Consider the following 14,879-nt stretch of genomic DNA (forward strand, 5'->3'; position numbering starts at 1 on the left):
CCACGACGGTGTTTTGTGTTTTGGTTGTTCTCTTCCGATCGTGATAATCTCAATACTTGGTGAGTTGCTAGGGTTCACTCTTTTTCTTTTCTCCTCAGAACTCTGCCGCCTCAGAACTCCTCCTCTCTAAAACGTTTGGTCTCTTCTTCTTTATTCTCTTTTATTTTTTCCTCTCTCCTGCATTTGTTTTCCTTTCTTTTCTATCTTGCCCTCATCTCTTCTTTCTTTCCTCCTATTGCAGGTGGGTCTCAGAGTTTTCTTCAATTTCTATAGTGGTCTGCTCCGGCAAGCAATTAACCCGAAGCAACAATAATCTCTGAGCGCAACCACTCTTCATTCGATGAATACAAGTCAGATACTTGAAAGAGAGAGAGAGAGACAGGTATAGGGCGAGCACCTTAGATTGGTGGAGGAAACGTGTAGAAATGGAATGAGTCGGCGAAGGGAAGAGTTCGGCATGTTACAAACAAGAGATAGAGATCAATATCAAAAGCTTTCCAGGATACTTATTGACCATTGACAGGAACATATATACAAACTTTGGATTCGAAAGAACCAACACCAACCAGGTCAGATTTGATCTTCAGCAGCAAGGTGTTCAGACTAGAAAGCAACTACCCAGCCCTTCACTTCCAATCAAGCATGTCTAGCAGCTCGAGGACCTCTTTCTCTGAGTTGGCAGCATCACAGAAATCCAACTCAATGCCAAAAACATCGATGATCCCTTCATTATTGCCATTATCAATATGCTCGAATCTCATAAACAAAAGGGTAGCTAGGTGAAACATCAAGGTAGTCACTCAATTTCTGTATCTGTGCTTGTAGTGCACAAGGATTCCAACAAAGTTGCATGCATAATTGACAAATCCGTGTTTGACTATATAGATCGGTCAGCTATTATATTTCTGTTCAAACATGGAGTTTCAAATACTATGCATTTTTAGAGCTGCACACCCACCACAGGCTAGCCAACATCGGTAACTCCTTAAATTTGTCTATTTACTTTCTTTTCTATTTTTTTCTAATTTCTAACCAATCTGTCCTTTTTCTTTTGCCCTCTTTGAGATGATCTGAATGAAAAAGCTTCAAACCCTACAAGGATCAGAGTACCATACTCCCTCGTATCCGTTTTGGTGTTTGATATTTAGATCGTCGTTATCTTAGAACATCAATAGAAGCTAAAGTAGTATAGTGAAACATATGTGATTTTCTTTATTTTTCCTAATTATTTCATTTCATATGGGGTTTTCCCCCTGAATTTTCTTGAAAGGAAAGAAAATAAAAAGCCATTCTTTTTTCCCTTTTATTTCCTAAGGTTTTTTTTTCCTTAATTTGAACTAGGATCTACTTATTTTTATAAATTTGTATGGACCATCTGATCATCTTCATTTATTTCCCTTTATTTATTATTGGTATTGTTATAAATTGAGTGCTTAAACTTTACTATTGCAGGTTTGACTGTAACAATCCTAATAGCTATATTAGCAGCAACAGTGATCCCAGAAAGAAAGATAGATTATTTCAAGTAATGCCACCATCGAGCAACAGTTCCTTTTTTCCCCTTTTTTCCCAAATCATTGGTTTTACGTGTTCAATTTATTTTGTATTTATAAAGTTTAAATTGCCAAATTATCTTGAGGATATTTTTTGTAATTATGAATTTGTCTATAATACTGGAAGCTGGTAATGTGTTATTTCACTTTTTTTTTTGGTTAGAAAAATATGAAAGTGATCTATTTGGAAAAGTTGGTATAGATTCTAATGAGGCCTTTGTGAAACTATGGTGGAACCTCTTTCCTTTTTTGTAAATTCTTAACTCTTAAAGCAAGTGTTAGGGTAATTGGTATAAAAGATATGATTTGAAAGCTATATATTTGTTAATGAATATTGATAAGATGAAACTTTTGAAGTAAGTTTAAGGGATAATCCTGAATCCTGTGAAATACTTTTCTGTCTTCCTGTAATCGTGTGTAATTTTTTAATTAAGAAACTAATGTGTTTGCAGGTTGAATGCTTAACTGGGTTTGAAGGTTTTTCTAAGAGTCTTTGTTGTAACTATTTGGGTTGATTTTCTAAGTTATAATGTTTGGATTTTTGGTTGGTAGCAGTGATACTTGGGAGTGCATTTCATGAGAAAGAATCACCTAGATTTAGGTTTGTCTCTTTCTGTATTTCTTCTCTGTTTGAACAATCTATTCCAATTCTTGCTTATCCAGCTAGCTTCTTGTTTTATTTTTAATACTTGTGTTGCCTTTCTTTCTGTTGTAGATATGAAGCGATTGTAGAGTTGTAAATCACCTTTTTGCCCTACAAACACTTATTCGATGGCTCCAAGCAGATTCAAGCACCACACTTAAGTTCAAACAGCCTAGAGGCAATATTAGTTTCTCCACGAATGGCTTTGCCATCATGTTACCTTTATATTCTTTTTTACAGCATAAAAAATCCTAAACTTTAAAATGAATATGGTTATGCATGCATGTAGTCTTCTATTCCATGCTTCTACTTTATCTAGAATACCTTGAACATTATTTAACCTTCCTTCTGTTTATTTTTGTTATAGATCTTCCTCTGCTAGCATGCTTGTTTTCTTTATTTCACCAGTTTGGAGATGAGAAAATTTGGGAGAGATGCTCTTACTTCTGTGTGGTTTGTTTGCTTCTTTTTCCTGAGATTTTAGTAGCTTGGCTTTTCTAAAATACATTTGAAATTAATGTAGTGACTGTAAGTCTTATAGGGGAGATCTTTCTTTGTTTCTCTTCCTGCAATAACTATTCAAATGTTTTAAGCATTGTTCTCCTTTGGCTGATATTTTTCCTTTTGTTTGTTTGAACCTATGGTTTTTTATAAATTGTGAAGCATAATTTCTAATATGTTTGGTTCTGTTTCTCTATATTTTGAAGTTGTGGTTGGTTTGTCGATGGGAAGTTGCGCATACCAAGGGCGAGGGCAACACCATTGTTGGCTTTGAACAAGTGCTGATGGAGCTTGCTCACATTCATGAGAAGATTAATCGCTTTACTTAGGTGGTAGCTTTGCTCTATCTTATGTTGTCATGAAAATCGCAATTAAGAACTTAAAAAGTGTTTGAGGTTGTTCGCTGCAACATATTGGTCTTGTCATTTTTCTCTTTTTAACCGGTACAGTTGATATCAGAATTGAATGATGTATTCTAGCTTGTGGGACTGACGAATCTACAGAGGATGAAAGTTTTGCAAATTAGCTCTGTTATCTTACATTTTGGAGTTTAATCTAGAGTTGAACAATGTTACATTAGGATTTTAGACAGCAGAATCTATATTCATTATGAGGCTTGATATTTGATTTGATTTATGCATGTGGCTATGCTAATTATGTCCCATTTGCTAAGGTATTAAACATCTATTGTTAATTTCAAAAAGTTTTTTCATGTACTGATTCAGAACAATTGTTCTTGATGTTTTTTGTTACTGAAAAGATACAAAACTTTTGTGAATTTAGCTATTGTACTTTTACTTCTGCACGAGTTCAATTTTTTGCATATCTTTTAACTAGAAAGTAAAGAAAATTTAACCTGTATACTGCAGTCATGTGGCATAAATAGGCACCCTTAGTATCATTTTCGTTTAGTTTTTGAGCATTAGGATGTTGGTCTCATCATTCTATGTGGCAGGTTGGGGACAGTGGATCTGCATTTTAGTGGTTTGGTTATAGAGATATAAGGTTCTACGTACTGATAATGTTGAGTTTTGAAAAATGCAGATAAAAGTACTTTTAGGCAGTATTGGTAAATGCATCAAGTCAAAAATGCAGGACTATTGAGAACATCTTTTAATTGACCATGGCACCACCAAGATCAAGTTGATAGAGTTGACAACTTATTGCCTTTGCTTAAGTTTCACTTTTGACTCTAAATTCCAGTAAATTAAGGTCATAAATTTTGTATCTAAGAGGTCTAATGAGTTAGTGGCATTCTTCACTATCAGTGCTTTGAACATTTGCTTGCAATTAGTGATAAAGTGCTCCGGATAATGGTATTGAAAGATTCGAAGACAGCATTATTGTTGCATATTTGTCTTCTTATTGATTATTATTGAATTTATGCTAAGTTCTGTGCTAATTTTTGACCATGTACAAGAGATTTCTGTCGCTTGCTCACTGATAGGAGAGCTTTTGATATGGCTAGCCATCCAAACTATGGAGTCTCCGGTTGTGGTTGCTTTGGAGAATTTAGAGACTTTGGTTGGGGTTGCTTTGCAGCAATGCAGACATGCCAGTGTCACGGTTTTTTCAATTGGAAAAGAAAATATAGATGGTTTTAGAAAAGAATAGCACAAACAAGTATAATATTTGGATGATGGCCGGGATAAATATATTTTCAAATGGCAAATCCTTTTGTTTGATCCTGATTTAAGAAAACTATATGCTCGTGACAAAAGTTGCTTCAGGGATTAGGTTTTTATTCTCAAAACATACTATTTCATTATACTTTTGGTTTATAATGTTTGTATCAAATTCACAATGCTTTGCTACAGTGACTTGCTTGAAGAACAAATATGTATATACTATAGATAAAGATGTACAGACATAGAAACATTGACGAGTGCTTTTATAATTTATGTTTAATTGGGCATGTACTGTTTAGTTGCTAGCGCGCATCTTGTGTATAAACTTCTTACTATATATATATTTCAACAAGTTATAATTTTGCATATCCTTGCATTCAACTTGAACAGATTAGCCTTCAGGTCATTTCAGGGCTCCTGCTGGTGTCATTGACTCTTGTGCTGACCATCTTTGTGTTTTGGCATGTTTATCTTATTCTGCAAAACAAGACCACAATAGAGGTTTGCATTGGTGGTGATAGTAATTTTTTTTCATCTATCTGGCATCTAATCAAGTCTGATGACCACTTCCTACCTTTTTTACCGTACAGTACCATGAAGGTGTGAGAGCTATGTGGCTTGCTGAAAAAGGAGGTTATCTGTATTCACATCCATATGATCTTGGTGCTTATGAGAATATGATATCAGTAAGTTGTTTCTCTCTTCTCTTGTTCTTAGTAGCAAATAAGAGAGTCTAGAGTAGGCATTTCATTTGGCTGATCAAATTAGGCTCTTTATGCATAGAAGTTTACTAACTAATACTGTAGATATCATGGTACTACATGCTCTCCGACATATGGTCTTAGCTTTCTAGGCATTTATAGGTGATTTACTTGACTTGCAGGCTTTAGGACCACATATCTTTTGCTGGGTATGTCCCACCTCAGAGCAAATTGGTTCTGGTCTTCGTTTCTGCGCGGGAGTTGATAAGTTAGCAGGGATATCATTTTAGACGTATGTAGAGCTTGGAGTTTCAATGATTTTCTACTGCTGGTAGTATTGGAGGAAAGGCAGCAGGTCCTACATCATTCATTGATGATAATCAAATTCTGGTGTCCGCGTGTTTTCTTTTTGGAAATACAACCATTAAAAAAGAGTTTGTCTTGTGTAGCTCCTCCTTACACTCCACATTGTTGCAGAAGTAGTCAAATTTGACTGGGCTTTTGAAGCAGTCAGATGTAAAATAGGACCCTCCTTCTTATGACTTTTTTTTTTTTTTTTCAAAAGTACAGTCCTCATGCAATCATGTACAAATGACAGAGTTCCAGGCTAACTCACAGCAACTTCAAGTAGAAGAGATAGGCCAAAAATTGTAACTTAAAGATGTTGTGATATTGTGATTCTCAGGAAGTGTCTGAACCATAATTGATTTAATTGATGTTTTGATTCATTGTTCAATTCGGTTAATTCATAGTCAACTAATATGAGAATTCAATCACTTTTTTTTTTCAAGCTACTATAATCACAATTGGATCAATATTGCTATATATAATGCAAATGCCTTCAAATTTAGCTTAGTATTTCTCTTTTTGTCCTGCAAAGCATAATATATACTTGTGGTCACACTCTATGTTTCTACACTTCATGAAAAATAGTAAACTTGATTTTCATGTTAAACAAGAAATGGAGTGAGATAAAAGAAGAATTTCCCAAGTTCCAACAAAAGTAGTTTTTATATCTCGACAGTACTTTTGCTCTCTTATGACGTACGATATATTCAAATCATCACATCCTATGCTTCTGCACTTCATGAAAAATATTGAACTTTATTCTCATGCTAAACGAGTAATAAATATTAACTAAAAAAGTATTAACTTTAAATCCTAGCAGTACCTTTCTATAAATCTAAATAAATATTCGTACCATTTTTGTGAAATGATTTTGCCGTCTACTTATTCATGTATATTTATGCTTAGCTGTGTACACAAATTATTAAACAACAAACTTTTTTGTTCCATAAATCCACATGCTTAAAGGGGCATATTTTATATTTATCCCAACGCGCAACGCGCGTTTTATGCCTCCTAGTTTAAGACAATGTACGATTCAAGGTTCAAAACATCCATGTATACACAGCAAAAGGCCAATTATGCTTTGCTCGAAAACTCATGCAGCTCATCACCCATAAGATCAGTATCAGCAAAACATAGCAAAAGAGTCACACATGACACATTTATCATACTAAATTTCTTGTTTGCCCTCACTAGCAGTTTCCCAAGTGTTCAGCTGAAACAATTACTATTGACAATTAAAAAAAAATAAGCAAACATTTCCAATATTTCCAAGGAAGGAAATTACGAAGTACTTTTCACCATAGACTATAATGAATCCCTCAAATACAATGAATTCAAGTCTCAAAAGAAAGATGAGCATCAGGACAAAGCATAGATAACCTGTGCTTTGGTAGTTAGCAAAGTCCTATCTCATTTACTCATGGCAACGCTCCGGATCCGGGGCCCCGCAAGTTAAGGAATTTCCATTACAACTGAACTGGGACAATTATGCATCTGTTTATCGGCAGGAGGAGCTCACAAAATCAATTGAACATATCTTTTCATCTTGGGTACAACGTCAGGCTAACGCAAATATAACAAATACATAGGCAGAGCTAGAGAAAGAGACAGGAAAAAGGAAACAAAAGTTGAGAAAAGACAGTAGTTCTTGTACTAGAAAATGTTCCCTATCAAGAAAGCCATGTATGTTTGCCTTCTAATTGTTGGAATTCTGTGCTTGTACGGCCTTAGAGCTTTATACGGTGGAAGTAAAAGGTTGATCACTCGTGCCTGGCACTAACACGCTCATGCATCCCAAATTTTTTGTAATAAATTGAATTTGGTTAACGGGTGTTAATTGTCACTCGTTAAGTGTGTTTACTTTTTATAAGTAAATTTGAAAAAGTATTTAAATATAGGAGTGGTGTTAAAAGACAAACTAAACTACTCGATACTTGAGTCGAGTTTGACTCAATAAGAGTTCGTTCAAGTTTACTTTAATAATTAAATCAAATTTGAACAAGAATTTGTGTTTGATAAACTTTCAATTTAGGTTCGAACTTGGCTCAATTAGTATATAAGTAAAGTGTACATGTAAAAAGCTTAAACTATTCAAATTAGACTGGAGTTCGATTCAATGAAAGATCGTTCCATCTCAACTCGAGACGTAAACAAGTCAAATTTAAACAAAGTTTCAATCTCATCAAAATAATCAAACAAGTTTGAAAATTAGGGTGTTGAACTTGGTTAAATTCGTTTATAATCCTATGTAAGGGTATAACAAATGTGAGTTTGTACATTCACATGATAAATTAAATATAATTTAGATGTATTAATGAGTGCTCAGAGCAGCTATTAGAAAAATCTTGTATTATTATGAAGGTGAATATAGCAAAGAGTATATAAGTATAAATTGATTATATCTTTTTTTAAATGGATTTGGCACTCTTTGGATTCTGTGTTATACATTTGGGATTACCGTTAATAGATGTCAAAAGAGGGTCGTGTGTCTATTTACTACATTCATGATTTTGAAATAAAAATGAGGCTATGCGTACATGGAATAATAATAGTGCAACAGAGTATTCAAATTCTAATTAATCTGTATGTTGTATAAGCCACTAGCCCTTTGGGTTGGTGGTTACCACCAAGCATTTAAAGTTTTGATGATGTGATAGGTCAAGGGTTCAATCAATCCTTACCTCTTATCAATTTGTTACTATATGTGGTTTAGGTTATAGAAACAAAATTTAAGTGAGAATTAGCACTTGATCCATTTCAACCAATGTTTCCAGGGCACTAGTTATAGAAGCCCTTTTATTATTATTACTTTAATAAAGTACGAACACTTTTTTGGTTTAATATTTTTCTTTTTTGAATTTCCCAACAATGACTTTATAACTAAAGGTTACCCATTAAATCCCTATAACTTCCTGTCCTCCTTGGGAACTACCATTACTTTCCTCTTATGTTCCCCCCCCCCCCTCCTCTTTTTTACTATCAATTTTTTTAAAACAACACACAAGCAGGGTATGCCTCTCCATTTAGTAATTGTGTAAGTTAAAAGTTCCATTAATGATTAATTAAAAAAGTTAACCAGAAAAATGAAGTTTTTTATGTCGTAGTTTAATATCTCTTTGTGACTTCGAATGTACCAAATGACAAGAAATAGATTATTTCACAGAAAGGAAGAAAAAGTCAATCTTTTGTTCCTCTTTACACGTGTCAAGTAATGCATTGGTATATGAGAAGAATTTTGTCTTGCTTCACTGGTTGATATTCATAATGTGCCTTTATCTTCCATGATCAAACAAATACAGAAATATATTATTGATGTTAAAGAAAGAGAATATCAATCTTTTGTTCCTCTTTACACATGGGTCAGGTAATATAATGCTAGGCAAGAGATTTGTCTTGCTAAATTGGTTGATTTTCATAATCTGCCATATCTTCCGACTTCCATGATCAAACAAGAAGACAAAAATACCTAGGTCAAGGGATCGAATCTCTTGGCCTGCATTCTTGTCCAGGATTTTTTGAAAATTTCACTCGCGGGTGTAAAAGCATCCGTTTGGTCTGGTAGCGATTTAGTCCCTTCCGAATTCTTCATTGATTCCCTTGGATCCATCATTCCCTTTGGTGTAGAGTTTATCATGTCCGAAAGGAAAAGTTACCTAATTTTGACTCCATTCGAAAGGGTCAGATTTGTTTAGCAATCTTCTTGACGAGACAAGTAATTGCACTGCATCCAACAAACTAATGTTTTATGTGACTTTTGCTAAATTTGGCTTGGGTCAAACAATTCATTTCTTATTTTAATTTTCTTCACGTGCTGAATAATTGCACTAGATGATCAATTTCATATTGTAACTCTTCCTAAATTTGACTTGGTTCAGCAAAGGTCAACTATAGATCAAAGGTTGCTACTCCTTTATATATTTAGCATGATTAGTACATCATTATGGGAAGGGTTAATTCTACTTTACGTCCTTTGTATGTATCCGAAATTTTACTTTGACTTCTATATTTTAAAATGAGATATTTTGATCCTAGAAATATAAAGTCTATCACACTTCAGTTTCTAAAATATGAATTTATTTCATGTTAGTCCTTCAATCATAAAATCTGTCACACATTACTAATGTGACTTTAGTTCCTAAAGTATAAAGATTCTCTTATTGTTTGAGTACAAAATTTTAGCAAAAATTATCAATTTAATCCCTAAGCTTTTTCACTTATACTAATTTAGTCCCTAAAAGATTTTTTTTAACGTGGAATTAGTCTTTCAAGTAAAACTTTTATGCCAATTAAGGACCTTTATGGGGGCACCACCACAAACATTATTTTCTTCAACCAGACGTGCGACCATGTAGGGGCATTTTAAGTAGTTCATGTGAGGATCCATTTAATGGATGATACAAAATAAAAAAACACGATTAAAAGGGAAAAATTGGGAGAACAATTGAGTGAGAAATAGTGAAGCCAAATTAGGGCTATTATCTGGCGACTAAAATCTTCATCAATTGATGGGAATTAGATGATTGAAGATGAACTGAATTGCTTCGAATCTTTAAGGACAGAACAATTGGGTGAGGAAAAGCATGAGGAGGACAAATCCAAGGAAATAGCAGCGAACATTGCCAGTAAGCACAGAGACTTATGCTTTCATTTGAAGTTGATTTTCATAATGATGTGGTTAAATAAGTTGTTGCTTCTTCGATTACAATAGTAGGATTTGGATTTTTATGCATTATGTCCATGTCATGGGTTTAAGAATAGGGTTTTAGGAGGTGAGATTTAAGGTATTATATGGGGTTTATTGTAGTATTCGATTTTTCTTTAGTTCAGATGGTCAATTTGTTAGTGAAATTGAAATATGCTATTGTTTCCATGCTCTGGAAAAAATGACAGAAAAATGGCTAATCATGTGGAGGATAATTAATATTTTTTATCTTTTTCTGGAAAAAAAAACAAGATAAGGGTTGGATTATTTTATGCTGAAAATTTATCATGGTGGTGCAGTATATTTTGGACCATCAGAAGAAAAGTATGTGAGGGGCAGGATGCAATCTTTTGAGGATGTCATTGTTGATGGTGTTAGAATGGAGATTCTCTATGCCTTCTGCAATTTGTTCGGATACACAGAAAATGTGAAATTATTTTGTAGAGTTTTGAGTGGAGAGGGTGAGTTCAAACTTCAAAAAAATAGATGGTGAGGATGATGTTGTAGACATGGCTTCCATAGGGAAACAAATTGGTGAATTTGAACTATACTTGGTACAAGAATGTAGTAAATTGGGCAGCTCTAATGTTGATATTGGTGAGTTGGTGTATCAAATGAAGATACTTTTTATGTTGACATCACTTTCAATAACTTGATTATGTTTGAAGATATCACAGTACTAGTTGATTACTCAAGGAAGAAGATGGCTGTGAGGTTGATTATGATGCATAATCAGAATCTACAGAAGCTAAAAGTTTTAATGACAGTGATTATGATATGATTTTAAGAAATTCTGTTGTTGGTGGTGATAAGGAACTTGGAACTGCGATTGGAAAAGGGACAAAACAACTGCTGTTGGAGGGAAACAAGGCAGTAAAAATGATAACAAAAAACCAACAATAAGGCAAGCATCTAGACAAGATAATATTGATGTTAAACATGATGGTGATGATGACTTCAACCTGTGTTAAGAGAATATAAGTAGTCTTGTAAATAATAAATTAGTAAGGGTATTTTTGTAAATAGTTTGTTAGGTTTGTACTATTATAAATACTAGTTGGTCACTCATAATATTGTGACTAAATGTTTTCCTCCCAAAATACTTATTCACATGGTATCAGAGCAAAAGTCCTAGGATTAGGGTTAAACATCTAACAAAAGTTTTGTTCACGCGATATTAGTCATCGCGTATCATTCACGCAATACTGTTCACGAGCACTGTTCACATGATACTATTCACACGTACTGTTCAACGGTACTGTTCATCGCAAATTTTGGCCGTTTTTTGGTTTGAAGCGCTATTCGCTATGGTTGAAAGTTTATCAAAAAGTATCGCGACGTCCACTAATATTATGCCAATGGTGATGCCTCAAATCATAAATTGGAAGTTGAATGACACTAATTATCAATAGTAATCAAAAGCTGTCAATATTTATCTGACAGGCTTAGGAAAGCAATGATATCTCACAGATGACTCTCCTACAGAGGATAACAAGAGACTAATATGGATTCAAGAGGATGCCCAAATTCTTGGAGCACTATAAAATTCTATGGAGCCATGAATTGCGTACATGTGTTCTCATTGTGAGACAACAAAAGAAGTTTGAGATTATGTCCGATTATTGTACTGCAGTAATCTTTCACTGATGTATGATATTTCTTTGGAGTATTTTCAGTTGCAACAAGATAACAAGACAGTAACTGAATATTTTGCTGATCTCAAGTGAATTTCAGAAGAATTAAATGCTGTAATACCTCTCTCAAATGATATTACAATTATGCAAAGGCAAAGAAAACAAATGCTTGTGCTCAAATTCTTGGCTGGCCTTAAACCAGAATTTGAACCAATCAAATTTCAAATTTTAGCATGTGAACAATTACCATCCTTTGCAGAGGCGTATGCTCGTATCTTACGCTCTGCATCTAAGGACAATGCACAAGGTGATGGTGCTCTAATTAATGACAAGTCTGCTTTAGTTGCTAACAACAATCGGATAGAGCAACTTAGTCCTGAACGTGAGCAACGTGGAGGAAGAAGTAGAGGAGGTCGTAGGGGTCGTGGAGGTCGAGACACCCGTGAATGCACTCATTGTGGTTTGAAAAATCACACTCGTGATACTTGTTGGGATTTAGTTGGAAAACCTCATCGATTTGCTAATGTGGTTACCACTGATCAAACTGAATCAAGTTTTTCAGCACATAGGTCCCAAAAGACTTTTACTATATTCGAAGAAGATTATGTTAAATTCTTACAGTACTGACAAGGGTTTATTTTACGTATTTTTAGTGTGTTTTATTAGTTAATTTTGGTTTGATTATTTAGTTTTATAACTAAAATAACTAAGGTTTTGGTAAAAAACTACATTTTATGTTAAAGTGGCTAAACATTGCATTTTATGGATTTTTATGGTAAAAACTTCATATTTTGTAGGTTTAATGATTCAATCATCAAATGAAGTGCATTGAGAAGATATTTGGATGATTGAAGATGGATTAAAGTAGGGAAAATAAAATATGAAGTGTAAAAGGAAGAAATGCAATTTGAGGACAAAAATCAAGAAAAGTCAGCTTTGACAACTCAGACACATTTTCGTATTTTGACTATATCTGGAGCTACACAGATCGGATCAAGGTGATCTTGGTACCATTTTGAAGCTAAGAGATATATCTACATTTGGTATGAAGACATCAAAGTCCGGTTCAGCCGTTTTCATAGTCCAAAAGTTGAAATACCGAAATTCAAGTCAGCTGTCCAAAGTGGAAAACAGAGTTCCGACCAGTGTTTAGTATTTTGATCATATCTCAGTCTGTAAAGCTCAGATTTGGATGATTCTTGAAGCATTAGAAAGCTAACTCAAAGATCTACAACTTTGGTGTTTTGCACAAAAGCCAGTTCGGCCTGCATCATGGAGAAAATTGCAGTTGAAGTAAGGACAAAGTGAAAACGCGAGTGCACAAAACGCGAGTTGTAGACGCGTTTTGTAAAGGCGCGTTTTCTGGCCGAAATTCTGCAATTTGCTCAGTCAATTCTCTTGTGTTCATACCACTTTCCAACTATAAGTTGCAAGAGAATTCGGTGCACATGCTTCAGAAGACAAAAGGGCAGACAAGGTGGCTTATTTTCAAGTCAAAAACATTTGTTATTGACTATCCTAACAAAGTTGAGATTTGGGAATCAAAATGTGGAATTTGACTTGGAAAAATGGAGCTCTTAAGCAGTTTATATGCAGAGACATTTTGGGTGGTAGGAAAAAGGGAAATATACGGGAGAAGCTTGAAGAGTGCAGAAATGTAGTTCTTCCATTTCCTTAGTGTAGGATAGTGTAGTAAGTGTAGTTCATCCATTCTTGTATAATGACTAGATTAGGATGAAAATGGAGATGAAGAAAGAGAAGTTGAAGCTCAAGTGACATGGGTTATCTCTTCTCCAACTCTTTATCTTTTGTATTGGATTCTTAAATATAGTTAATATGCAAGTTCTGGAATTTATGTCTATTATGTGTCTCTAAAGTTTATGCCTTGGGTTTGGTTGAACTTTCTAATGATTGTTAGTGTTTATCCATTTGGCTATTTAACTGCTATGATTTGAGCAAGTTATTTAGCACTTTAGCTCTTTAAATCATGATTAATCTGGTACCATTAATTGTGATTATCTAAGGTGTTATTTCTGCAATGAAAATTGAGATTTAACATTAGTTCAAGAAGTGCTAAACATAGGGAGTACACTCACGAGAGTAGAGGTGCACCTATGTGGTTTTTAGTGATTCATTTCATGTAATTTCACTGAAGAAATGAACTTGTAGCTAATTTCATAACCATGAGAATAGGTATGGATTAGTTATAAGTATAATTGATTCACTACGAAAGTAGGATTCAAATGCATTAGGAAATTACACCATAATTAGCCTAGATGTAGTACTCAATGATCCAAATATAACACTTGCATGAGTAGTTAGGGATACCACAACCTAAGGAGCTTTTATTTGTTAATTTCTTGTATAAGTGCAGTAGGTTAAATTTCTTATTATTCATTGATAGTCTAAATAATAAAGAAACTTTAGTAATACCGGTAATTGTTCACTCTTCCTTGTGGGATCGACCCGATATATACCCTAAACTACTAGTTGATCTGTATACTTGCAGTGAACGGGTGTAATTCGGTATTTTTTAGCTTGCACGTATGTAAAATACCCGTCAAGTTTTTGGCGCGTTTTGATGAGTCGCGTTTTCGGAGAAAAAAAAAAAATTGCAGATTCCTTGATTCTCTTTTTTCTTCTTTTCCTCATATATTTTCTTGTACCTTGAGTTGCTTATTGTGTATTTTATATAGGTACATCACCAAAACAAAGGTTGAAATTACGGATCGCCGTTTTGTTTTATTAAGTCTTTGTTATCACGTTTGTTTCTCATTTTCCATTTTTAGGTTATATCACTAATGGTTACCAAATGGAACTCATGAAGCAATGAAAACAAGCGAACAACATACCTTGAAGCTTCATATTCAATCACAACAATAGGGGAGTATTATTATTATTATTTTTTTTTATCTTGATTTTCCTTCTTACACATTGAGGACAATGTGTATGTTAAGTGTGGGGGGAGAATTGAGATTATATACATTGTATGTGATTGAATTATTAGTTGCAAATATTGGACTTGTGTTAAAATTCAAAATTTTTCTAAAATCTTGTCCAAAATTACAAACTTGCCCCAAAAAGTTTCATATTTTTTCGATTTTATCCAAGGGGTACCAAGTTCCATACCATTAGTAGTTCAAATTCCTCCTACATTTGAGATAAA

The 14,879-nt window shown here is 34.0% G+C and overlaps 1 long non-coding RNA gene across 1 annotated transcript; it reads left to right on the plus strand.

The window, feature by feature from the left end:
* Positions 1-697: 697 nt before the first annotated feature.
* Positions 698-2,159, plus strand: LOC113772990. Its single transcript, XR_003468733.1, has 3 exons — positions 698-792; positions 886-977; positions 2,109-2,159. It is a non-coding gene; the product is annotated as an uncharacterized LOC113772990 (long non-coding RNA).
* Positions 2,160-14,879: the final 12,720 nt, after the last annotated feature.

This window comes from Coffea eugenioides, chromosome 6, assembly GCF_003713205.1.
Source record: "Coffea eugenioides isolate CCC68of chromosome 6, Ceug_1.0, whole genome shotgun sequence".
NCBI classification, from domain to species: domain Eukaryota; kingdom Viridiplantae; phylum Streptophyta; class Magnoliopsida; order Gentianales; family Rubiaceae; genus Coffea; species Coffea eugenioides.